The sequence below is a fragment of the Anomaloglossus baeobatrachus genome, chromosome 7 (assembly GCF_048569485.1).
Source record: "Anomaloglossus baeobatrachus isolate aAnoBae1 chromosome 7, aAnoBae1.hap1, whole genome shotgun sequence".
Taxonomy (NCBI): Eukaryota; Metazoa; Chordata; class Amphibia; order Anura; family Aromobatidae; genus Anomaloglossus; species Anomaloglossus baeobatrachus.
The window spans coordinates 68,002,182-68,027,195 of record NC_134359.1 but is presented as its reverse complement, the minus strand read 5'-3'; the positions used below and the strand labels follow the sequence as shown (position 1 = coordinate 68,027,195).

Sequence of the window (25,014 nt, the reverse complement as noted above, 5' to 3'; positions counted from 1 at the left end):
AATTATTACCGCCTGTTCAGTTAGCCATTAAAAGGTATCAACCACTGAGGACTTCAGTTCTTTTAAACAATTTTTTTTAAAAGACCACTCCAGCAGATTTCTTTATTGCCTCTGCCATGAGTAACATCTGTATAGTGTGTGCACAATTGTCACTGACTTCTGCCGTTTCCAGCACTGCGTCGGTCTTCTGCATCACATGGCTGCTACCATTATCAGCTAGCTCACACAGCGTCTTCTGTGTGGACCGAAAGTTACATTTTCAGTGCAAGTCAATGAAACTCATAATAACAGAAGCTCTCATAGACTTACATTAAAGGGGGCCTTTCACGCAGCGATTGCTGGTGAAAGCACCCGCCCCCGTCGTTTGTGCGTCACGGGCAAATTGCTGCCCGTGGCGCACAAAATCGTTAGGAGCCGTCACATGGACTTACCTGCCTAGCGACGTCGCTGTTGTTGGCGAACTACCTCCTTTCTAAGGGGGTGGTTCGTTCGGCGTCACAGCGGCGTCACTAAGCGGCCGCTCAATAGAAGCGGAGGGGCGGTGATGAGCGGCCGTAACATCCCGCCCACCTCCTTCCTTCCTCATTGCCGGCGGCCGCAGGTAAGCTGTAGTTCGTCGTTCCCGAGGTGTCACACATAGCGATGTGTGCTGCCTCGGGAACGACGAACAACCTCCGTCCTGCAACAATCAACGATTTTTTGAAAATGAACGACGTGTGAATATTTTTGATCGTTAACGGCCGTTCGTTGGTGTCACACGCAACGACGTCGCTAACAATGCAGGATGTGCGTCACAGAATCCGTGACCCAAGGGATATATTGTTAGATACGTCGTTGCGTGTAACGGGGCCTTAAGAAAAGAATTATCAAGTCTGCAGTCTGCAGTGTGGTCAAATGATGCAGGAGAGGAACGGAGAGCGCTGGAAATGGGAGAAGACAGCAACAAATATGTATTATAACTCATGTACTGTAACATTATTGATGGCTAATAGACAAAACAATAAAAAGAAAAACTGCTGGAGTTTAAATAACAGTAAATTATAAAAAAAAATGCTAATTTTTAACAGATAGGAACTTTGGGATAGAGTTTTAGATATCAAACAACCTCTTTAAGCCACGCATATTTAAAAATCCATATTCAAGCACCAGCAAAATTGTAATGAATGGCGGAAGAAAGAGTTAATGCTTTTATCGACTTGAAGCGCTCATTGTGTCATCTGGATTTATTCCTGGAAATGGATTGTAGATGTCTTGGGTTTAAGTTGCAGTGACAGCAACGAAGCACTTTCATCTGCTTAAATAGGAACTCATCCTAGAGATAATGCCGGAGACATTTTTCATTAAAAATAAAAATCTGAAACAGAGAGCACAAACAGTCTGCGGAGCACGAGCTGTGTCCGTACCGTCTGTCAGCGGACCGCAGACACAGCCTGACATTGAACATTTATGTCTACGGTTCAGGCAGGATTACCTCTATTGTCCTACTGTCGTCATCATGTCCAGTTGTGTCATTTCTATTTCAAGAACCACTGACGTACAAATACTGTTGGTCTTATAGTGAATTGGCCATTAAAGTGGACGGTATTCATGAGTCATGCCAGCCTAACAACAATCCCTATATTGATAGCTTCTCCTTATGCATGTCCATAGAGGGAAACTTAGAGGCCAGATATAAGGAAACTTCCAGATCATGACCGTGCCTAAAATAACTAATTATGATCAACTTCATTTTACCTATATTAATGACACTGCTGACAGATGCACCTTAAGATGCTTTCACCAACAGCGTTTTTAAGTAGTGATTTTTTTCCCTGAAATATGTTGCAGCCGGATAATTGAGTCAAAAGGGAAATGTGAAAGGGGTATTCCACCACTGTCTTTTAAATTTACATAAGACTCCAGTTGTTAATGCACTGAGGAGCAAAAGGGTAACAATGTTTTGAACTTTTGACTTTCAGGCTTTATATCTCACCATTTACTACAGGTTCGATCATGAAACTACCTTTATTTTAGGCCTCTTTCACCCGTCAGTGAAAAAAACACGCATTTTCCACGGTCCGTGTTGAAGGTGTGTATGGCCCATCAGTGTGCTGTGATTTTGGCACACGTGTGTTCTCCGTGTGCTATCCATAATGGCACAAGGAGAGCAGGAACTTTATATTCATCTGTCCCGGGCGCTGCTGTCCCCAGTGCTGCTGATGTCTCCAGCGCTGAAGTCCTCGGTGCTGATGTCTCTGGCGCTGCTATTTCTTGGTCCGCGGTGCAGTGAGCATAATTAGCAGTTGGAAGCATACGACAGCAGCGCCGAGGACAGAAGCGCTGGAGACAGGCGAATATAGAAAATCATTTAATTTCACACGTTTTCTCTAGTATGTGTCACACAGATCACATCATTGTGTGGTCCGTGTGACATCAGTGGTTTCCATGCAGAACACATGGACACGTGTGCACCACACGGACACACGTCTGTGAGAAAATACTGATGTGTGCGCAGACCCATTGATTTTAATGTACTTGCGTATGTCCGAGATTCTGGTACGTATAAAAAACGGCAATATACGTACCGGAATCACTGAATTGCGAAGGTGGCCTTTTAGACAATCATCGTGGCTGCTCATACATATATTAGCCTTGCTACTATTTAGCACATGGTTAGTTATGCAGACACCTGTTATTTTTTCTTAACGAACCATGGAATTAATCGAACATTCATCCAACTTGTGACATAGCTATGTTGTTGGTTTGTATGTGGCCATTTTTCCATTTAAACATATTTTTTAAAATATTCAAATGAAGTTAATTGGTCTGTAGTTTCTAGCTTGTTCTTTACCTTTCTTTTGGATGTGTACAAAGTACTGATTAAAGTACCACTTAGCGAGGTTTTGTGGTACAGACACAAACAGAAGTTACAGTCACAGCATGGCGTCGCGGGAACGGAGCGTCATCGATAAAAGGTGAAGCCGCTGGAAGGCAAGCATGTGACAGTGCAGAGGGCTTTAATTAAAAGCGTTACTCCAGCGCTAAATAAAACATGCGAAAAATGCTAGACATATTACAACATGACATTCTTGTAAAAATCTGAGTTAAATGTCATCTGGATTCACTGCACTATTGATCTTCGCGAGATCTCCCGACAAAACACTGGAGTGTCATCAGCCTATGTCCTCTCCCTGAAATGAAGCGTCATCAGTGATGCCCGCACAAATGATGGCACCGATCTCTCTGCACACAGGATATTCTGATGACACGCTTTGTTACCGGCTTGTTACTGCTGATCTGAGCCGGCAACAGAGAGCGCACTGTCATTGTGCACATTGCACTGGGGCATAAGAGGGACTAGCCCAGCCTCAAAATAAATATCCCTGATGACGCTTTGTTTCAGGGAGGGGGCTGTGGTTGTAGCACTAACCGATGCCTCTGCCCCTGCTGCTCTCAATTTGGCACATAACTACAAGTGTACAAAACACAGGACCCCGCCAGTTGTCACAATTCATCCGTCTTCAGTCATAGAGTCCTAAGGCTTTGTGCGCACTAGAAATGTGAAGTTTCTCAAGAAAATGTCTTGAGAAACGTCTGGGAGTGGAAGATTTCCGGACCTCCGGAAAAAATCTGCACCAAATCCGCATGCGGATTTGCCGCGGATTAGCCGCGAATTTGCCACGATTTTCCCGCAGGTTGTTCCCTGCGGATTTTGCAGGCTGTACTGTAGAAATCCGCAGGTACCTGCGGAAAAGAATTGACATGCTCATTTTCTCAAGAAATTTTCTCAAGAAAATCTTCTCAAGGAAATTTCTTGAGAAAAATCCGCAGTGTGCGCACAGCTATTTTTTTTTCTCATAGGATTTCCTGGGAAATGTCTGCACAAAGATTGCAGACAATTCTCAACAAATTTCCGCAGCAAATCCGCGGGTAAAACGGACTAGTGCGCACAGAGCCTAAGACTGGACAATCTTCATTCACAAAAGTTGGATGAGTGAAATCTCTTTGGTATTCCATATATCATGAGCGTGTGAGATTTTTTTTTTTCTCGCCTAGCATCCATATCTGAACCTTAGTGCTAAAAATATAGCAAAACACATCTGTATGCAATGACTTCTTCCTATGGTACAGAATGCTAATCTATCAGTAAAAATCGGATGGCATAATGATGGTCTGTGTGACATTGGTTTTTTTCACGCACCCATAGACTTGAAATGCCAACTCTCGGCTGTTTTACGCGACCATACACAGCATACTGCAATTATTTCCTCAGGCCAATGAAAAAACTCGCAGATCTGCTCTGCCTTATTGATTAACATTGGTGCAACTGTGATCTGATTTTTTGCACTAGTCCATTTTAGTATACGCGATCCCTAAGAAAGATATTCACCAAGTATTGAGGTCAAGTGAATCCAAAGTCAGTAATTGCTTTGTGACTGCGTGCTATAGGAAAAAAAAGAGCAAAAAAAAAAAAAAAAAGACAAAATAAGTGGTGACTAATGTACAGACGGCAGTAGGTCATGCATTTATGATCACAGCCGGGGAAGGCCCAGGAGCAGCTTATGTAAGCCTATGGGATAAAGCACTGCGGAGAACATCACATCAGAACTTCCAAAGATGGAAACTTTCTGAACAAACGTCCTACAAAATTTCAATGTTAGTAATAAACCAGACTAGGAGGACAGACTCCAGCCAAAAATGTACTGGAAGGTGAGATTTTATGAAAGTCCAACGTCTAAAACGGTCAGTGCCCGCGGGCAGGGTCACGGAAAATATGAATGGAATTTGTAAAATTTTAAAATGTTATTTAGTCTGTGTCATGGCAACACCGAAAACAGGAGAATACATGACGGATCACTGCTGCTTCCCAACGAGCCGCACACACAGAGGTGGAGTGTCTGGGCTGGATCATATAAGCCGACCAGACATGTATACAGCATAGCTGGTAACCAGACACAAACTGTAATAGTGTGCTGGGAGTTGTAGTTCTGCAACAGCTGAAAAGCCAAAGGTCTAATCACCAAGAGAACCGCTGGTCTAGAGGGTCTAATTTATATCAAACTTAGGCCGGTTTCAGACGTCCGTGTTTAATCAGGTACCAGTCACACGCATGGTTATGGTCACATGTGTGACATCCGTGCTTGCATACGTGTGACACGTACCGGTTAAGACACGTGTCTCTGCAATGAAAAGATGTTCTATATTTACATGTATCCAGCGATGCTGGCTCCCGCTCCTGACCCCCGCTCATTATTTTAATTGATTATTCACTGGCCAAGGATTTGGAAGCCGGAGTATCGCGGGGACAGCACCGCCGAGGACAGCATCACGGGGACATCGCTGGTGACAGGTGAGTATACAGCAGTTTGTGCAGTGACATCCAGGGGGTCATCGGAGTTCCCAATGAATTCTCATGAACCCCTGGAAGTCACCATCGTGACACTCGCTGTAGCGCAGTTGTCGCAGGAGATCATCAGAGTTCATTGAGAAATCTGATGATCTCCTGGATGTCCCTGCACACACTGCTGGCAGGATACTCACCTGTCACTAGCGATGTCCCCAGCGATGCTGTCCCCGGCGGTGCTGTCTCCAGCACTGTCACCGCGATGCCCCTGCTCCCAGCTGCTCACTGCAGTGTAATCAATAAAAATAATGAGCGGGGGTCAGGAGCGGGAGGCAGAAGAGCCGGAGACAGGTAAATATAGGAAATCTTTTTATTTAAAAACCCGTGTTTTCTCCGGTTCCGTGTCACACTGGTGTCACACGGATCACATCAGTGTGCGGTCCGTGTGACACCCGTGCTGACGGAGAAAAAACGGACACGTCTCCGTGTGAAATAGCGGGGCCACGCGGTCCGTGTGAAAACACAGCCGCGTGAGTATACAATAGGGTAACATGTGTACGTGTGACATCCATGTTAAAAACCGATGTCACACGTACCTAAAACACGGACGTCTGAAACAAGCCATAGGCTGCGTTCATATGCCCTGTAATCATCTGTTAGAATGGATCCTGCAGAGATCCACTGGCAAAAAAATTTTGATTTCTGATAGATCCATACTTTTTTTTTTTTTTTGTCTTTTTTTTTTTTCTTTAACACTGCAGTCTAAGGAGAAAGGATCCATTAACAGATTGCTATTTTACCGTATCTTTCATTTGAAACGGGTCCTGTAAGAAAAAATGGATCCGTTACAAATGCAAGAAAAAAAGAATGGATAAATAACAATCCGTTAACGGATCTGTTCCCCTTAACCTTCAATGTTAAAAAAAACGGCTCCGGCAGAAATCAGATATTTATCAGCAGACAGAAAAAGTTGTGTTTGCATAATGTTTTTGCCAAGGGATCTCTACAGGGTCCGTTCTAATGGATTACTTTTTTTAAATCAAATGTTTTTTATTTGAACGTTTTCCAACAAAACCAATATCGTTCTAATGAATTATTACAGGACATGTGAACTCAGCCTCAAATTGTCCAAATGCTAGATCTGTATGAAAAAAAAAAAATCTTCATTTATTGAATACTGCACCAGTACGACCTCTCCCCGACAGTCTTTGTTGACATGGCCGCGGGGCTGATGGCCTGTGCATAGGGATGCAGTCAATCGCTGCTGGTCTAGATGGCATAAAGTCAATGAGTCCAGTGATTGTCTAAAGGCCGCTTTACACGCAGCGACATCGCTAACGAGATATCGCTGGAGTCACGGAATTCATGACGCACATCCGGCCTCGTTAGCGACGTCGTTGCTGTTGACACTTACCAGCGACCGCTAACGATCCGAAAAGTGCCCAAAATCGTTGGTTGTTGACACGTCGTTCGTTTCCCAAAAATCGTTGCTCATTTGGAACGCAGGTTGTTCGTCGTTCCTGAGGCAACACACATCGCTACGTGTGACACCCCGGGAACGACGAACAACACCGTACCTGCGTCCTCCGGCATCGAGGTGAGAGTGACGTTCATGCGGCTGCTCTCCGCCCCTCTGCTTTTGGTGGTGGCCCGCTGTGTCACGTCGCTGTGATGCCGCATGAACCTCCCCCTTAAAAAAAGAGGTTGTTCGCCAGCCACAGCGACGTCGTTGGGAAGGTTGGTGTGATGCGTACCGGTGATATTGTTCGCCACGGGCAGCGATTTGCGCGTAGCGCACAAACGACAGGGGCAGGTGCGATTGCTAGCGACGTCGCAGCGTGTAAAGCGGCCTTAATTCACAAGGAGGAGTTTGTTTGCAGCAAAGGTCAGGGCTCACTCACGTGTATGGAACTCCGACAAGTGATATCCGATGTTTATGGGATAGCACTTGCTGCAATATTATACTATTGGGCAGTGCCAATTAGCTCATTTTTTTTCTGATGCCGATATGGCATGAGGAAAACAAAATCTCAACATGCCATGAGTGGCTCCGCAAATTGAATCACGCGCTCCAATACAAGTCTATGGTGTGTGTGTGTGAAACATCGGACTGCACTTGGATGTCATCAGTACAGTCCAATACACACAGACAGATAATGGACAAGATGGAGAAATTAAGTTCTCCATCTTCTCCTCACCTGTGCTCCGATTTTCGCATGCAAAAGAATGACACTCTGATCAAATTTTGAGCAGAGAGTCATTACCATAGTCGATCCAATTCTCTAGGAAGATATAATCATCATATGTGTGAGCACAGTCCAATTCTGTGGAACCAATCTAGAGGAAAAAGAGAATTTTGTTACTTACCGTAAATTCTTTTTCTTATAGTTCCGTATTGGGAGACCCAGACCATGGGTGTTTAGCTTCTGCCTCCGGAGGACACACAAAGTACTACACTTAAAAGTGTAGCTCCTCCCTCTGAGCTTATACACCCCCTGGTAGCCAGTCCTAGCCAGTTTAGTGCAAAAGCTGAAGGAGAATAGCCACCCACAAGTAGAACCGAGTAAGAACTGGAACAACCGGAGACTCTGTCCACGACAACAGCCGGTGATAACACACGGAACAAGAAAATTGCCAACAGGCAACAGGGAGGGAGCTGGGTCTCCCAATACGGAACTATAAGAAAAAGAATTTACGGTAAGTACCAAAATTCTCTTTTTCTTTATCGTTCCTTTGGGAGACCCAGACCATGGGACGTTCCAAAGCTGTCCCTGGGTGGGAATAAACAGAAAAAACTAAGAAGTAAGCGGAGCCTAACTTCACAAGTGGGCGACAGCCGCCTGAAGGATGCGTCTGCCCAAGCTCGCATCTGCCGAAGCATGAGCATGCACTTGGTAGTGCTTCGAAAAGGTATGCAGGCTAGTCCAAGTGGCAGCCTGACAGACTTGTTGAGCCGTAGCCTGGTGCCTAATCCAAGAGGCACCGACAGCTCTGGTCGAGCGTGCTTTGATCCCCGGCGGGGGAGGCACCTGAGTACTCTGGTAGGCGTCCGAAATGGTCAATCTAATCCAACGGGCCAAGGTCGGCTTAGAAGCAGAGAGACCCTTGCGCCGCCCTGTGGTTAGCACAAAAAGAGAGGTGCACCGCCTAAGCGCAGCGGTGCGAGACACATAGATCCGGAGAGCACGCACCAGATCTAGAGTATGCAGCGCTTTCTCAAAGCGATGAACAGGGGCCGGACAGAAGGAAGGCAAGGAAATATCCTGGTTAAGGTGGAAGGGAGAGACCACCTTAGGAAGAAAGTCCGGGGTCGGACGGAGAACTACCTTGTCTTGGTGAAAAAACAAAAAAGGTGACTCCGAGGAGAGCGCAGCCAAATCAGAGACTCTCCTGAGAGAAGTTATGGCAACTAGAAAGGCCACCTTTTGAGAAAGACGATACAAAGAAACCTCCCTAAGGGGCTCGAAAGGGGATTTCTGCAATACCGTGAGGACCAAGTTAAGGTCCCAGGGATCCAAGGGCCGCCGATAAGGCGGAATGATGTGAGACGCACCTTGCATGAAGGTGCGGACCTGAGCCAGCCGGGCGAGACGCCGCTGGAACAGCACTGATAGAGCTGAGACTTGTCCCTTGAGAGAGTTGAGGGACAGTCCTAGCTGCAGACCGGACTGTAAAAAAGACAGAAGGGTCGGCAACGAGAATGGCCAAGGAGAATGGCCGGAAGAGCGACACCAGGACAGGAAAATTTTCCAAGTCCTGTGATAGATCTTGACGGAGGAAGACTTACGGGCCCCAGTCATAGTGGAGATGACTTCAGGAGGAATACCAGAAGCCGTCAAAATCCAGGAATCAAGAGCCATGCCGTCAATTTGAGTGCTGCAGAATTCGGGCGGAAAAACGGACCTTGCGAGAGCAGGTCTGGACGGTCCGGAAGATGCCACGGCATCTTCACGGACAGTTGGAGCAGGTCCGGATACCAAGCTCGCCTGGGCCAGTCCGGTGCAATGAGGATGACTCGACGGCCCTCCATTCTGATCTTGCGCAGGACTCTGGGCAAGAGAGCTAGAGGGGGAAACACGTAGGACAGACGAAACTGGGACCAGTCTTGAACCAGAGCGCCCGCGGCGAAGGCCTGAGGATCGTGGGAGCGAGCCACGTAAACCGGAACCTTGTTGTTGTGACGGGATACCATTAGGTCCACGTCCGGAGTGCCCCACTTGCGGCAGATTGACTGAAACACTGCTGGGTGCAGGGACCACTCGCCACCGTCCACGGATTGACGGCTGAGATAATCTGCCTCCCAGTTTTCTACGCCAGGGATGTGGACTGCGGATATGGTGGACTTGGAGTCCTCCGCCCATTGAAGAATGCGTTGGACCTCCAATATTGCCAGGCGGCTGCGTGTCCCGCCTTGGTGATTGATGTAGGCAACCGCTGTCGCGTTGTCTGACTGGACTCGAATGTGCCTGCCCGCCAACAGGTGGTGAAAGGCTAGGGGAGCTAGAAGCACAGCTCTGGTTTCCAGCACATTGATTGAAAGGGCTGACTCGGACGGAGTCCAAGTGCCCTGTGCTCTGTGGTGGAGATGTACCGCTCCCCAGCCGGATAGGCTGGCATCCGTGGTGAGAATCACCCAGGACGGAGTCAGGAAGGAGCGCCCTTGGGACAGGGAGAGGGGCGAAGCCACCACTGAAGAGAGCTCCTGGTCCGTGGCGTCACTAACCTCTGTAAGGAGGAAGGCCGCTTGTCCCAACAGCGGAAAATGTCCAGCTGCAGAGGACGCAGATGGAACTGGGCAAAGGGAACCGCCTCCATGGAGGCCACCATCTGACCCAGCACCTGCATCAGACGCCTGAGGGTATAACGGCGGGGCCTCAGGAGAGAGCGCACCGCCAACCGGAGTGACAGCTGTTTGTCTAAGGGCAACTTCACAAGTGCCGGCAAAGTCTCGAACTGCATCCCTAGTACGTGAGACTCTGGGTCGGAGTCAGAGTGGATTTGGGAAGATTGACAATCCACCCGAATTGGGCTAGGGTGGCGAGAGTGAGCGAAACACTCCGCTGACAGTCTGCGCTGGATGTACCCTTGACCAGAAGGTCGTCCAGATAAGGAAGCACTGCTAACCCCTGGAGGTGCAGGACCGCAATCACTGCCGCCATGACCTTGGTGAATCCCCGAGGGGCCGTGGCTAACCCGAAGGGGAGAGCCACGAATTGGAAATGATCCTCTCCTATCGCAAAACGTAACCAACGCTGATGTGACACTGCGATTGGCACATGTAGATAGGCATCTCTGATGTCGATGGACGCCAGGAACTCCCCTTGGGTCATAGAGGCAATGACTGATCGCAGAGACTCCATGCGAAAATGCCGCACCCGGACATGCTTGTTGAGAAGCTTGAGATCCAGGATGGGCCGGAAGGTACCGTCCTTTTTCTTTTTTTTTTTTTTGGAACTAGGAAGAGATTTGAGTAAAAACCGTTCCTGAGCGGGAACTGGGACAATCACTCAGTTTGCCTGCAAGGACGCCACGGCCTGCGAGAAGGCGGCGGCCTTGGAGCAGGGGGGAGTTGAGAGAAAAAATCTGTTTGGAGGGCTGGAAGAGAATTCTATCCTGTAGCCGTGAGATATGATGTCTCTCACCCACTGATCGGAGACTTGCTTTAACCGAGCGTCGCCAAAGTGGGAGAGCCTGCCACCGACTAAGGACGTGGCTGGAGCGGGCCGAGAGTCATGAGGAAGCTGCCTTAGTGGCAGAACCTCCTGCGGTCTTCTGTGGACGCGCTTTTGGGCGCCAGTTGGATTTCTGATCCTTGGCTGAGTTAGCGGACGAGGCGGAAGGCTTAGAGGATGACCAGTTGGAGGAACGAAAGGAACGAAACCTCGATTGATTCCTACCCTGGGCGGGTTTCCTGGTCTTGGTTTGTGGCATGGAAGTACTCTTCCCGCCAGTAGCTTCTTTAATGATTTCATCCAGCTGTTCACCAAACAGCCGTGAACCAGCAAAAGGGAGCCCAGCAAGAAACTTCGTGGAAGAAGCATCTGCCTTCCACTCTCGAAGCCACAAAATCCTGCGGATAACAAGAGAATTAGCTGAAGCCACCGCAGTGCGGTGAGCAGCCTCTAGCATGGCAGACATGGCATAGGATGAAAAAGCTGAAGCCTGAGCAGTTAAGGTAACCATCTCAGGCATAGATTCCTTGGTGAGGGAATGCATCTCCTCTAGAGAAGCAGAGATGGCTTTGAGAGCCCACACTGCTGCAAAAGTCGGGGAAAACGCGGCCCCGCAGCTTCATACACAGATTTGGCCAGAAGGTCAATCTGACGGTCAGTGGAATCCTTAAGTGAGGTGCCGTCAGCCACCGACACAACGGTCCGGGCTGATGGCCTAGACACCGGAGGGTCTACATTTGGGGAGTGAGACCACTCCTTGACCACCTCAGGTGGAAATGGAAACCGGTCATCAGAACCACGCTTTGGAAAGCGTTTGTCAGGACAGGCCCTGGGTTTGGTCACAGCGGTCTGAAAACTGGAGTGGTTAAAGAACACACTCTTCCCTCTCTTAGGCGAGGTAAACTGATGTTTTTCTGCCAAAGAGAGTTGCTCCTCTGACACTGGCGGATTGAGATCCAGCACAGAATTAATAGAAGCAATCAAATCACTAAGATCTGAGTCACCCTCAGAGAAATCGATGGGATACATAGCCTCCGAGCCCCCAGTGAGGGCATCCTCCTCATCTTGAGAGTCAGCTCTTGAGACTGTCAAGAGTATTAGAGGCACCCTGTGAAGGGGGCTGATGCATATTCATCAAAGTCCTGGACAAAAGCCCCATGGACTCAGCAAATGACTGGGATATGGACCTAGAAAAGGACTCTACCCAGGCCGGGGGTTCAATCACAGGTGCAGCAGCAGCCTGAGAGACCACTGGGGGTGAGACTCCAGGCTGTGGCACCGCCAAGTTAGAGCAGACATCACAATGTGGATAGGTGCTCGGCTCAGGCAGCAGGAGCTTACATGCAGTACATGCAGAATAAAGCTTTGGAGCCTTGCTCCTTGTGAGACATGCTGCTGGAGTGGGGGCTTTGCAGAGAATGAACCCCAGGGAGAATATACAGAGGTCCACAACCGGAGACCGGCTGTGGCTTACCAGACCGCTGAGCGCGGTGTTGTGTGCCCTCCAGATCCCGAAGCCCGGTCCCCCAGTCGCAGCACCTCAGCAGAGATGCAGAATGCAGGATGTCCCAGAGCAGAGTGAACTCTGCCTGAGAAGAGGTCGTTCCTATAAAAGAGCGGGAACTGGAGGGCTATAGAGACCTGCAGGGAAGGAGGGACGCCCCAGCAGTGGGGAGTGTCCCTCCCCTGTGTAGAACGGCCGCCGGGAGGAGCCGAACCTGTCCCTCTGCATGAGTGACATGCGGGGGCAGGAAAATGAAACTAGGCCTCCGGCGAAGCCGGGGCCTAAATTTAAGCGGCGAGGCCGACAAGCAGGCACCATCGGCGCGGTTCTCAGGCAAAAGCTAGAGAACCCGCCGGAAAAGTTAAAACAATCACATACAGCATACTCTCCCCTTACAAAAAAGAACCGGGACCCCCAACATAAACATCTCAGGTACTTAGCTGCTGAGACGCAGGGCCATGTCCCTGGGGATGAGTGCTCCGGTCCAACAGAATCCTTAAAGGGAACCTGTCATCAGAAATTTCGCCCAAAAGCTAAAAGATTCCCCCTCTGCAGCTCCTGGGCTGCATTCTAGGAAGGTCCCTGTTATTATTGTGCCCCATGTGAGACCAAAATAAAGCCTTTATAAAGTTCTACCTTTTTGTATGCAGCTTCTGTAAATCTGACACGGGGGCGGGCTCTCTGCCGTCCGTTATTCTGCCTCCTGGTCCTGTATGCCGCCCCCATCGCTCCTTTCCATATCTGATGCACCGCCCACTGCTCCAGCCATCCCCGCGCATGCCCAGTGCCAGTCTCACGGGACTGAGCAGTGTGACCGCTGGTGACGTGTGCGCAGGCAAGTGATGATGGGCGGGACTGTGACTGTTATCAGCAAGTACCCGCCCATAATCTCGTGAGCGCGCAAACCTCACCAGCGGTCACACTGAGCTCAGTGTAGATGCTAGACTGTATGGGCTGCTTCCAGGGATGACGTCCCTTTGTCATGTGATAGGGGCGTGTTCAAAATACTATCACATGACAAAGGGACGTCATCCCTGGAAGCAGCCCATACAGTCTAGCATCTACACTGAGCTCAGTGTGACCGCTGGAGAGGTTTGCGCGCTCACGAGATTATGGGCGGGTACTTGCTGATAACAGTCACAGTCCCGCCCATAATCACTTGCCTGCGCACACGTCACCAGCGGTCACACTGCTCAGTCCTGTGAGACTGGCACTGGGCATGCGCGGGGATGGCTGGAGCAGTGGGCGGTGCATCAGATATGGAAAGGAGCGATGGGGGCGGCATACAGGACCAGGAGGCAGAATAACGGACGGCAGAGAGCCCGCCCCCGTGTCAGATTTACAGAAGCTGCATACAAAAAGGTAGAACTTTATAAAGGCTTTATTTTGGTCTCACATGGGGCACAATAATAACAGGGACCTTCCTAGAATGCAGCCCAGGAGCTGCAGAGGGGGAATCTTTTAGCTTTTGGGCGAAATTTCTGATGACAGGTTCCCTTTAAGGGGCTGTGGATGGAGACCGGACTCCTGCCAGGCATGGAGACCGTGCTGGCTCCCACTTCAAGCCAGAGCCCAGAAGGGATGGTGAAGGAGCGCGGCATGTAAGGCCGCAGCCTTGTAAATCAACCTTAACAACACCGCCGACACAGTGGGGTGAGAAGGGACATGCCGGGAGTCCAGACATGGACCCGCTTTTCTTCAAACTCTTTCCAAAAGTCAAACAAATCAGATGAGAATGCATGTGTGGATGTATGCCTCCTGACACAAAGCAATAAACTGGCTTGGACTGGCTACCAGGGGGTGTATAAGCTCAGAGGGAGGAGCTACACTTTTAAGTGTAGTACTTTGTGTGTCCTCCGGAGGCAGAAGCTAAACACCCATGGTCTGGGTCTCCCAAAGGAACAATAAAGAAAGAATGTTTAATCATAACCACACACGAGGATTCTTTACTGTACGAGCAGTGAGACTATGGAGCTCTCTGCCGCATGATGTTGTAATGGGTGATTCCCTACTAACATTTAAGCAGAGCCTGGACGCTCTTCTTGAAAAATATAATATTACCAGTTATGTATATTAGATTTTATGACAGGGTGTTGTTCCAGGGAACTAGTCTGATTGCCGGATGTGGAGTCAGGAAGGAATTTTTTTCCCCATTGGAGCTTATTTGACACATTGGGGGTTTTTTGCCTTCCTCTGGATCAACATGTTAGGCTACGGGGTGAACTAGATGGACTTAGAGTCTCCCTTCAACCTTAAAAACTATGAAACTATGAGATAGCCGACTACATTGCTTGAGAATTTTAGACACTACAAAAAAACTCCATCAATGTATATTGGTCTATTTTCATCATTGGTATACTTCGGTAGTTTTGCTCTTTTCAATAAGCTTTGGTATTTACTTCTCTTAATGGGTGTCACAGGTGTGTCACAGGTGACAGACAGTCATGTAGTTTCTGGCAATAGAAGGTCACAGCATTTGGATGCATAAAATGCTCCCTGACTTTCTATTGTTCCTGCTGTTAGTATTCATTATATAGGTAGCTTTCCTGCTGGATTTTCATCTCTCCCTTTTGGACCCAGCTGGAGCTCAACTTCCAACCAGCTGCTGATCATCAGTACTCTCTTGGTGCTTAAATACTCCCTTCTTCCCTGGACTGGTGCTTGTGATATTATTTTCATTCTAGCTCTAGTTGCAAGCAGGTGGCTTGCTCTCATGTAGTATCGTTGCTGAAGCTTTGCTGAACTTCTATCTGTGAATAAGTAGTTCATGCACTTTTCTCCTGTGTGTCCTCCTTGTGTCTTCCTTTAGTGTTTAGTGGGGTTGACGAAGAGCTCATGTCACCCGTTCCCTATTTAGGGTCCAGCACTAGGGATATCTAGGGTCAGGTATCCAATTTGGCGCATAGGTGTAGAACCTATCTAGGGTGGTGAGGGACCCCAGGGACCAGCTGTAGGTTTGGTCAGGGGTCACCCTATCCCCTTTCCCTAGACACAGGGTTCCCTTCCCTTTTGCGGCTCGCTTGGTACTTTCCCATACCTAGCATGACCATGGGGTTGTACATGTTAAATTAAATTTTGGGTGACAAGTTGTCCACAGCAGTCATAGCACCGTTATATAACGGTGCCATAGGATGTTGCAGTCACCTATATTGAGGTAATACAATTGCATTAATCCAAGCTCCGAGCTCCTGCGTCGTTACATCCATAAGTCAGTACATGGTATGGACAACAGTTTAGAGGTGACATGGTTTATGTAAGGCCATAAGATACCTGCGGCTGAACGATTATAGATGCATTATAAGATTATATAATATACAGATGATTTAACAATTTTTCCTAGTCTTGAAATTTTCTGAAAACTTTTGATATAAACCACATATAAAATAGCACATGGATAGCAAAATGCCCCATAAACTGAGGGAAGGATTAAGGCTCAGGAGATAAAGTCATTTACAGACACTGTTGGATTTCTTGGATGTCGTCTGTCACCTCCAGAGGTGATACTGTTACGTCTTCACTATACAGTAAATGTGTTTATTACAAGATACTGGCATTCCCATCTCACTCACACATAGGGCCCATAAGTACTTCTACAATGTGGAGTTTAGCGCACTGATCTGGACAATATCTACGAGGACACAGAACCAGAAAAACAGAACCATATAAAAACGGACAGGAAAAAGTGGACAGGCGTGCTAATTGATTTTCCCCATTGATAAAATAAAAGACTTTTTTTAATTTTAGTTAAATTTTTCAACAAAGACTCCTAAATCAATAAAGCATTCTGCGTACAACACTACAGAATATGCTGACGCTTATAGGAAACAGAAAACTTAAAGGGAACCTGTCGCCAGATTTGTCCCTATTAAACTAAAAGAATCCCCTTCTGCAGCTCCTGGGCTGCGTTCTATGAAGGTGCACCTTGGCCCTGACTCCCCTTCCAGACCCCAAAAATAACTTTATAAAACCTGGCCGTTAGGTATGCTAATTACCTTGGTTGGTCAGATGGGCGTGGTCATTTTCTGCTCCTGTTCCCCCTCCTGCCGCTGATCGCCGTCCTCCTTTCTTGATTGACGGGATGACGCCTCCATCATCATCCTCGTTGCATTTTGAAATCTCGCGCCTGCGCAGTTAGGTCGGCTCGCACAAGCGAAATTCGCTCTGCCATATCACTAGCAGAGCAGAAAACATAGCTGCCCTCGCTCGCGCCGGTGGGCTAAATGCGCAGGCGCGAGATTATGATCGGCGCGGAGCATGACCTCACCAGCGCATCCTCATACCTGCCCATAATCTCGCGCCTGTGCATTTAGCTCACCGGCGCGAGCGAGGGCAGCTATGTTTTCTGCTCTGCCCGCAATATGGCAAAGCGAACTGCGCCTGCGCAAGCCGACAAACTGCGCAGGCGCGAGATTTGAAAATGCGATGAGGAGGATGACAGAGGTGTCATCACGTCAATCAAGAAAGGAGGATGGCGATCAGAGGCAGGAGGGGGGACAGGAGCAGAAAATAAGCCCCGCCCATCTAACACAGGTAATTAGCATACATAAGGGTCAAGTTTTATAAAGTTATTTTTGGGGTCTGGAAGGGGAGTCAGGGCCAAGGTGCACCTTCATAGAATGCAGACCAGGAGCCGCAGAAGGTGAGACTTTTAGTTTAATAGGGAAAACTCTGGTAACAGGTTCCCTTTAAGGAGGTTATCAACTTCTTTAACATTGATGGCCTGTCCTTAGGCTAGGTCATCAATGTCTGAATGGCCGGGGTCCAACACCAAGCAGTCCGTCAATCAGCAGTCCTTAATGCCACCGCCGGCAGCGGGTGGCCAGAAACGCTCAGTTCCGGAACTGCTCCGTCTTCTGATAGCGGCTGCAGCCCGATACTGCTATTGATTTGAGTGGGAGGACGATATGCAGTACTCACCCGCGACTACTTTCAGTTAACAGGCCAGCTTCGGGACTGAGCATTTCCGGCCACCAGCACCGAGAATAGTTGATCAGCAGCAGGGGTGCCGGGTGCCGTACCCAGCCGATCAGATATTGATGACCTATCCTGAGGATGGGCCATCAATGTTAAAGTAGTGGTCCACCTCTTTAATAATAGCAGCACTTTTAAAATGCACCAATTTTTAGTATAGTCTCTGCTACAATTTCATTTCAGAAAGGCACCTTGTGCACATGGCCTTAGGGCTTGTGCGCACGTTGCGTACTTACATGCCTTTACGCTGCATATTGCACTGCAGTGTAAATGCATGCATCCTGCGTCCCCTGCACAATCTATGTAGATTGTGCATGATACGTGCGCACGTTGCTTTTTTGAAGGCAGCGATTTGTGTGCTAAAATTTTGACGCAAATCCGTGCGTTCATGAAAGCAGCATGTCAATAATTTGTTAATTTGTGCGTTCTGGATGGTGCTCCCACTCTGTCTATGGTGGGGGCAGCATGGTGAGCGCATGAAATCGGCTTTTTTTTAACAAAAATACTGCATCCATTATGCAGTATTTCTGCAGCGATTTGACGCGCACATGTGCTGTCAAATCGCTGCAGAATATTCAGCAGTTACGTGCGCATGAGCCCTTATGTAGGTTTCTGCTGTGGTAAGCTAGTCTGTGTATACTCATACATTGTTTTGAACAAATGGATCTATAGAAATATCACATCAGTATAATATAAAACAGAAAAAAAAACAAAACACATTGCTCCACTTCCCACTGCTTATAGGAATTCCACATATTATGGAACGTGCACAGTCTTTTTGCTGAGATTTAGCCCTTGGTTCCACTTCCGTTTAAGATGGACGAGTGCAATCTGATAAAACATAGTTAAACAATGGGGCAGTTTCCATCTACTAACAGTTATAAATAATAATAATGGAATATTTTGTTTCCATATGCCGTATTGGCATGAGAAAAGAATCGTAGCATGATGCGTTTGGTAGCGAGTCTCAAATCACATACACCCATGTAAGTCTATGGGTGCGTGTGAAACATTGTACTGCACTTGGATGTCATCCAAGTGCAGTGCGATATACGCACAGACAGTTAGCGAAGAAGAGGGAGAAGTGCTCCCTCCCTCTTCTCCGCACCTGTGATCTGATAGTCTGCTCACGCTTGCAGCAAAGTGTAAGCCAAGGGTCATTAGCCTATCGCATCCAATGCTCTTGTATTGGTTGCCATACGCTAGTGGACCCGACTCCTTAGGAGCAGAAACTGAGTGGAAACTTAAAGATTTAGAGGAGTTTTGAGATTTGGAGAGTTTCCATACAGATTGTGCTCAGTTTTCTGCTATAAAAACAGTCTACAAAAAACCCAATATGCGCATAGCCAGTGGGTATGTGCACACAATTCCGCTTGGGAAACCACCTGAGATAAAATATCCATCTTGCTGTGCATATATTCAGACACAAACCACTTTAGGTTTCCAAAGATGCCAAGTAGTTAAAGGGAATCTGTCAGGTGATTTTTAGGCTATGTTCGCACGTTGCGTTTTTTTCCGCGTTTCTGCAACGTTTTTAGCAGCAGCGTTTTTGCGCTAAAACGCATGCGTTTTTGATTGCCAGCAAAGTCTATGGGAAAAGCAGAAATCCTGTCTGCACTTTGTTTTTTTTTCTGCAGCGTTTAATTTGCATATTTGTGGTCACAAACCATGCTGAAAAAGAAGCAGCATGTCAGTTGTTTTTGCCATTTCTGCAGCGTTTCCTTAACATTGGAGTCAATGAGAAATGGCAAAAAGCAACCAAAATCACAATTCCTGTGTTTTTCATGCTTTTTACCTGCTTTTCCACTGCGTTTTTGGCTCCAAAAACGCATGCTTTTCTGGACAAAAATTAATGGGTTCTAATGTTCCTTTACACACACACAATAACCGAAAATTTAAATGTTAAAAAATTATAAACTTCACATATTTTTCTGATAAAATGTGCATAACCACTATTATTTAATTAAGAATGATAATTTTCCATATATTTTTATTAAAAGTTAATTTTATACTTTTTTTTCTCTTTTTTCATTCTTTTTGTCTATTTCAACTTTATTTCTCAGTGTCTTGATCTACAAAACGCATCTGCAGAAACGCAGGTGAAAACGCAGGTAAAAAGCGCTAAAAACGCACTAAAAACGCGGTAAAAACGTGGTAAAAACGCAAGCGTTTTTAGCGCTAAAAAATGGTCAAAAGCCATTTGGTCAAAAACCAAGGGAGGGAAAATGTGCAGAATAAACTGCAGGTACTCCGACGCAACGTGCGAACATAGCCTTATAGTACAAAACTAATGGTATCCTGGAATAGGGCTTGGGGAGCCCTTTCAGGATCAGTAACTTTTATTGCTCTACCTTATCCTGTTATCTTTCTGTAAGCCCTGCAGAATTCACAAACACATTATGCACCGTTTCCCACATCCACCTCTCCCGTGCTGTCATCAGTGATAGTAAATGCCAGTGAAGATTTTTACTATTACTGAAGAGAGGTGGGCGTGGGAAGCAGTGCATAATCAGTTTGGATTTACATTTGCTAGACTAGCCCATGCAAAACACTCAATTCTCCAGGGCTTACTGCAAGATAACAGAAGAAGGTACAGCAATAAAAGTTACTGATCCTGAAAGGGCTACCCAAGCCATATTCCAGGATGCCATTAGTTTTCTACTTATAAAATCACCTGATAGATTCCCTTTAAAAGAATGACCAATCTTCTGGCGTTTTACGCTGTGCACTTTATAATACAAGTCAATGGGAAACGTCACAAGACACCCTGAAGACAAACGCATTTTTTTGGAGCATTTTGCCATCATTTTTGCTAAAAAAAAAAAAAAAAAACAAACAAAACAAAAAAATGCTAGTGGTTTCTTTCTTATTGAACAGAGAGAAAAGAAGGACAGAAAAAAAAAAAAAAATAGAAAAATCATAGGAAAACCTACCAAACAACCATAAAAAATACATTCCGGAAACGGCCAATAAAACAACTTAAGGCTATGTGCGCACTAGAAAATTGACTTTTCTTAAGAAAAATTCGCACCCTCTGGCAGAATACCGCACCTGCGTTTTTGCCACGGTTTTTCCGCGGGTTGGTCTCTGCGATTTTTTACCATTATCTATGGCAAAAACCGCAGGTACCTGCAGAAAATAAGTGACATGCTCATTTTTTTTGCTGCAGAAATTCTGCAGCAAAACATGTAGAAAAAAAAACGCAGTGTGTGCACACCATTTTTTTTTTTTACCATAGGTTTTGCTGGGGAAGGACTGCAGAAAGGTTATGAACATTTTCTGCAGCAATTCATGCAGCAAAACCGCGGCAAAAACCACAGGGCCTAAAGGCTGCTTTACATGTGTCGATTTCTCGTGCGGTCGCATTTGTGATCGCACCCGCCCCCATCGTTTGTGCGGCACGGGCAATTTCTTGCCCGTGTTGCACAATGTTGTAACCCCCCATCACACGTACTTACCTTCCAAACAACCTCACTGTGGGCGGCGAACATCCACTTCCTCAAGGGGGAGGGACATTCGGAGTCACAGCGACGTCACACAGCGGCCGGCCAATAGAAGCGGAGGGGCGGAGATGAGCGGGACGTAACATCCCACCCACCTCCTTCCTTCAGCATTGCCGGCGGCCGCAGGTAAGCTGCAGTTCATCGTTCCCGGGGTGTCACATGTAGCGATGTGTGCTGCCTCGGGAACAATGAACAACCGTCACACAGAAGGATGATCGATTTTTAGAAAATGAGCGACGTGCCAACGATGCACGAGAAGGTGAGTATTTCTGCTCGTTCATAGCTGTCACACACTACGATATCACTAACGATGCCGAATGTGCGTCACTTACGACGTAACCCCGCCGACATCTCGTTAGATATATCGTAGCGTGTAAAGCCCGCTTAAGAGTTTCCTGAAGTGTAACCTGCTTGCCAAATTAGTTAGTTTTGCTTGAGTTTAAGGCTATGTGCGCACTAGAAAGTGCCTTTTTCTTAAGAAAAAAACGGACCCTCTGAAAGAATCCCGCACCCACGGTAAAAACCGCACCCGCGTTTTTACCGCGATTTGCCACTGTTTTACCGTGGTTTGCCGCAGATTTATCGCAAGTTAGTCCCTGCGGTTTTTACCATTATCTATGGCAAAAACCGCAGGTACCTGCTGAAAAAAGTGACATGCTCATTAATTCCGCAGCGGAAAATCCACGAGTAAATCCACGGGTATAAAAAAATGCAGTGTGCGCACAGCATTTTTTCAAACCCATAGGATTTGCTGGGGAATGACTGCAGCAATGTTAGACACATTTTCTGCAGCAATTCGCGGTAAATCCGCAGCGTGCGCACAAGGACTAAAAGACGTCGTATGCACACTGCTCCAAGTTTTTGATAACTTTTGAGAATTAGAGGAGGATTTGAAGTATCTGCTCAGTTTCTGATCCAAAAATTCTGTGTGCACATAACACAATGTCTTTGTTTTTTGAACTTTAGCATTTTTCAGGAGGATTTGAAGTGTTTCCTATAAGTTTCTTCTTTGTTTACACCACAAAAATTCCTTGAAAAACTCAGTGTCCACATGGCTTTTAAGTGACTTCCAAAGCATATGTTCAATATTTTTAGCTTCTCTTAAATCGCCAATTTCCAAAAATGTAAAGAGGTTAAAAAGAAGTGACCTGACTGTCTTCAGACAGCTTCCATTTGGAAGTCGCTCACTATTTTATACATATAAGGCTATGTGCGCACAGTGCATTTTTCGCGGCGTTTTTCGGGTGCGTTTTTGGCCTCAAAACTGCAGGACTTTGCTTCCCCAGCAAAGTCTATGAGTTTTCATTTTTGCTGTCCGCACACATCTGTTTTTTTTACCTGCGTTTTTGAGTTAAAAAAAAAAAATGGACATGTCAGTTCTTTCCTGCGTTTTTCTGCGTTTTCCCCCCATGCAATGCATTGGAAAAACGCAGTAAAACGCAGAGATCAAAAACGCAGCAAAACGCAGCCAAAAACGCACCAAATCGCGGCAAAAACGCATGCGTTTTTTGATGCGTTTTTTTGACGCAGGTGCGTTTTTGTGCGTTTTTAGCGGCCAAAAACGCACAAAAACGCAGTGTCAAAAAGACGCAGTGTGCGAACCTAGCCTTAAGTAAAAAAAAAAAAAAGCAAAGAAAAAAACATCAGCAGCAAAGCAGTTTTGTGCAGTTGCAAAAATGACCGAAGACATCAAAGAGGATGTGGTTTCCACAAGCGTCTTCCTGTTGCAATAATCAGCAGATACAACGGCATCTAAAAGACGCTGTGTGCACATACTGTACTTGTGTAGTATTTTTCAAGGAGTCTTTGGTTGAGGTCCACTCAAAAAAAAAAAAAACATTTGAAAAGAAAAAAAAAAGCTTGAAAGACTGTTCCTATTTACTTCTATGGGGGAAACAACATTGCTGTTCATATATTCAGTCTTTTGATTAGCTTCAGGTTTTCATGAACACCAAGCATTTATGGCCGGATTCACACTTGCGAGAGACTCGCGTGAGTCTCGCATCCCATCACCCAGCACGGCAGCACACTCTCCTGACAGGAGCGGATCGGCTGCATGTATTTCTATGCAGCTGGCCCGCTCCTATCCGGAGAGTGTGCAGCCGTGCCGGAAGATGCGATGTAAGACTCGCGCGAGTCTCTTGAAAGTGTGAATCCGGCCTAAAAAGAAGAGACCTGCCAGTTCTTCAGGCGTTTTTCATTCTGAGGAAGCCCCATTCCTTACAACAGCCCTTTTTGAGTATATGTAAAGCATTTTTGCACCATAATCCATTACCTGTTTTATTCATAGCTTGAAAATTAACAAAAAAAAAAAGAAAACTCTCCGCCCGATAACGTCTCTGGTTTCTGTGATCAATGCAAGTACACTCAGGCATCGACCTGCAGAGTGATAGTACATAGGCAGGCTAGCAAGAGTTAATCTTTGCTTGTCTGCTTGTTAGTGTAGGGGGTGAGCCTACCCCTACAAAAGGAGATAGTACCGGATATGTTATTAATAAAAGTGTGTTCTCTATATTTGTATGTAGTTTATGTTAGGGCACCCCTAGTGGCCGGGTGGGACGGCTGTTGCCACCGGGGAGGAGGAGCCGGCTGTAGTATGGGGGAAGGTGTGAGTGTGTGTGAGGTTGTTGGATCCGGGACGTGAGAGAGTGAAGATCAAGGGGCAGAGTGTGGGGGCTGAATTGAGAGGGGACGCCGGTGAGAACGGGAGAGTGTACGGATCCTCGGAGAGTGAAGCAACCGGTGTGGGTCCGGTCTGTGTGTAACCGTCAGTGGGAGCCCGGTGAAGCGGAGTAATCAGGGCACAGCCCCACGGGAGGATTCGTTAGGGCAGGTTGTCCCCCAGCCCAGGAAGTGTTTTTCTTGTCTGCCACTGCCGGATTGAGACTACGTGTGTCAAGTGTGTCAATAAATCTGTCTTTTGTTTGCATCACATCTGGCCTGAAGACTGTTTGTACCGCTGCCGGCGACGACACCACCACACTCTGCCCCACCAAGCCAGTTCCCGACCTTGAAGTAGTGATGGAGCCAGGGGTAAGCCTTGAAGCAACAAAGGCCACGACTACAAGGCCGGAGGCGCCCCTGGCCCCTCACTACATGTGGCGTAGTCGGCAGGATCCGATTCCCCTGCCAGGAACCCAAGAAGCCGGAGATCAAGTGGTGCCGAATGCACCGTATCCGGGCTATGAGAGAAGATTTCCAGTCCCATGGTGGGAGGAAGAAGTGCCCAAGGCGTTGGACCGGGCACAAGATGGCGACAAGATGGCCGCCGTCTGTGAAGCTGAGGAAGAAAAGGCGCGAAAAGTTGGCGCCAAAAGAAGAGCCTGGGGCTGGTCGGTGCCGAAGAAGAAGCACGGAGTACTCCGCACAAAGAGGGGAGGCGCCAGTCCCAGGGCGCATAGACCGACGTGTGAAGTGGGCGGTGTTCTGAAAGAAAAGAAGTGCCGCCGCGGAGGGGTTGATTTGTGGTGTGGGACCAAGGGTGGAGCATCTTCCAGAGCGGGAAAAGTGAGCCCGCCTCCACTTCCTCTAGTCTCGCCACTGACCCTGACGCACTTACGGAAGCCTCACGACAAGAAGATGGAGAGCTTGAACGAGAACCGCGAGAAGCAGTTGATGCCGGCGGAGGGATTCCCCGCCCTCTTGCCAGCCGTACCCAGAGGACCGGGGCGAGCCACCAGGGTGACCTGGCTCACGACCTGGGATGCGGAGACCGGTGCGACCACCACGGAGGTCCGGGCGACCTACGCCGCCCAAATCCCGTCAGGAAGCCGGATGCTGGGAGCCCCATCCCCCTGCCCGGAGAGACCCCCGCCAGCCGCGGTGGAGTCTGAAAAGCCCGCGTCACCTCGAGTTCCGGCGGAGGAATATGCCCAGATGCTGGAGCGAGATGAATGGGGTTTTTATTGGGATCCGGTGCTGCCGTCTCCCCAGCCGACCCGAAGAGCCCCGTCCCCTGAGCCGGATCCAGTACGCGAGCGGCTACTGGCCGAGACCGTCACTCGGGAGATAATGGCCGGTCCTTATGGAGAAGAACTTGAA

General features: G+C 47.6%; 1 protein-coding gene across 6 annotated transcripts in view; it reads right to left on the bottom strand.

Annotated features, from left to right (window-relative positions):
• The window catches only part of OSBPL6 (oxysterol binding protein like 6), a 337,550-nt gene that overhangs the window by 298,292 nt on the left and 14,244 nt on the right, over positions 1–25,014 (bottom strand). The window lies entirely within an intron of this gene.